Here is a 3,017-nt window from a genome sequence, read left to right as displayed (position 1 = left end):
ATTATAATTAAGATTATTCTAATCATAATTAAAATAGTATATTATTAAGATTATTCTAATGATAATTAAAATAGCAATTATTAAGATTATTCTAAAAATAATTAAAATATTATATAATTATAATTATTAAGATTATCCTACGATAATACAATCTAATGATATAAAATAATAATAATAACAACACATAGAAAAACGTAATATAACAAATATTGATCACAATCAATAAAATTGAACAAATTTAATTGTGATTTTTTAATTAAAAATTAGAATTTGGCATCGAAATTTGTTCCGTACGATCAGTATATAATTACAATTATTAAGATTATTCTAATAATAATTAAACTAGCATATTATTAAGATTATTTAATCAACTGCACAAAAGTGACAATTTCGATTGTGAAACAATAGAATTATAAGAATATTTAATCAATTGCACAAAAGTGACAATTTCGATTGTGAAACAATAGAATTATAAAATTCAATTCATTTAACATAAAAACAGTTCATGTGAATGACTTCCCAAGAAGAGAAATCAAATCCAAGGAATTAGATTAAACTTCATATTAAAATATTATTAATCATCTCGTTAAATATTATAAAATTTATCATCTGATTTATTCTTCACATCTTATTATATTACATTATATTATATTACATCTTATTATATTACATTATATTATATTACATTAATCATCTTATTAAATATACAATCGTCTTAAAATATTATTAATTCGCTGACGATTGAGACGCGAGACGAATCGAGAGACTGGCAGCAGGATTAATTAAACCTCCCTCCACTTACGAGACAGAATTTCTCTCCCCCCTTTTTTCTTCAACCACCGAAAATCCCCCGTGGAATGAAGTGGAACCGTCTAGCCATTCGTTACGAACCGTGAAACGGAACCAGCTCGGCTCTAACTAGAGTTCGAACCAGCGAGAGGCGCCCTAAATCAATTCCTCTGCGCGGGGAAAGAAAAAAAAGAAAGAAAAGAAAAGAAAAAGAAATAAAAGAAAGAGAGACTCCTTTCGAAACCCGCGAAAAACAAAAAGGGGTTCCGCCGGCTTTCTTTCCCTTCTTTTCTTCTTCGTTTTGGTACTTTCTTCGCTACCTGACCAGAAAGACGTCCACCAGATTCCGTCTGTTCTGTTTGTCGGTGGGGTATCGATGTCCTTCTAACGAGGATCGTCGCCGGATCATGTGGCGTCAGCGGTGTCTGTGCTTTACGAGTACAGACGGTTGCACAACGTTGGTAACCATGGAAAAGTCGAAACTGGGGTTCCCGAGTAAAAAAGCGAACCGTCGTAAATTAAACGAGGGTTGAGATGGTTTCTCTCTCTCTCTCTCTCTCACTCTCTCTTCACCGCGTCGTTTGTTTACCTCCCCCTCCCCCCTCCCCTTTTCAAAAATCGAGAGTTCAGGTCTCCAACATTGTGGAACGCAAGAAAAAGACACACATTTTTCGAAAAAATTTCAATTCGTGCACTAAATTTAAACGTGCACTGTCTATTGAATCTGACTGAGAAAAAGTGAAATTTAAATGAATTTATAAATAAATATATATAATATATATAATGTATATAAAATATGCATAATATATATATATGTATAAAATATGTATGATATATATAATATGTATAAAATATGTATGATATATATAATATATATAAAATATGCATGATATATATATATATATATATAATATGTATAAAATATGCATGATATATATATAATATGTATAAAATATGCATAATATATATAATATAAAATAAGCAATAAAATATGCAATATATATATATAACATGTATAAAATATGCATAATATATATAATATGTATAATATATTAAATTTCATAATTTATTCATAATTTAAAATTTAAAAAAGAAAGAAGACCCAACACAAATTAATTAGAAATTAAGGTGAAAAGTTAATAATTGTTCCTTCATTCGTAGAAACTAATTTGAATATACGTTCACTTAAATCAAATAAGACAAACCTGAAGGCACTAAGCCATGAAATACGTTACTTAAATACAGATTTGAAAAAATCGAGATCCAGATAACTTCAAGCTTTTGTACGTTTCGTTAAGTGCCACGTTAATGGAAACAGTTTAAGTAAATTGTTTTATCATACAATCTATATTTTGTTTTATCATACAATCTATATTTTGACAAAAGCTGTCCTTCAGCTAGGCAACTTTATCATTGAAAAAGAATCTAACGTAGTTAAAATTTCATCTATCTTTGGAGAAACTCTAAAACGTAGGTCATTAAAATGAAGGCTTCGTACTTTAGAATGAGGATTGTCTCTCTGTAAATTGATGCGGATACAATTCGAAATGAAAATTGCAAAATTAAATTAATTAATTTAAATTTGACCTGAACCCCCAAGAAATGTGAAGAAATAATGAAGAAAATATAAATATGGTAAGTATAAAGAAATATAAAAAGATATATTATTAAATAAATAGAATATATATATATATATATATATATATATATATATATATATATATATATATATATATGTTTTAAAATAGGAAGAAATTCAAATCATTCACGTACTACCGTCGCTCATCTTTAATTTTAATTATTAGTTATTAGTATTAATCAGTTTTATTACACTACTAATATATTATATTATTAATATATATATATATATATTATTAATTACTAGTACAACAGTTTTATAATATATATATATTATTAATTACTAGTACAATAGTTATATAATTAGTTTATATATTACTAATCACTAGTACAACAGTTATATAATTACTTTCAATTACATAACTATCCAAATATGTGTCGAGCTCTAATCTTTCGATCTGCCTCAGCCCCAATCGTATCGAATCAGTAGCCAAGTATCTTTTCGCTTTCTCGATAAAAAAACGACGATCTCTCCCCGTGCTTCCGGATTACGCTTACGTCTTCTCTCTGCTTCCGGCCGACGATTCGTACTCGCGAGCGACGAGGGAAGCGAGGGGAGAAAAAAAAAAAAAACAAAAAAACCAAAAAAA

This window comes from Frieseomelitta varia, unplaced genomic scaffold (assembly GCF_011392965.1).
Source record: "Frieseomelitta varia isolate USP_RPSP 00005682 unplaced genomic scaffold, Fvar_1.2 scaffold_935, whole genome shotgun sequence".
Classification (NCBI taxonomy): domain Eukaryota; kingdom Metazoa; phylum Arthropoda; class Insecta; order Hymenoptera; family Apidae; genus Frieseomelitta; species Frieseomelitta varia.
Note: the sequence above shows the minus strand (reverse complement) of the source record.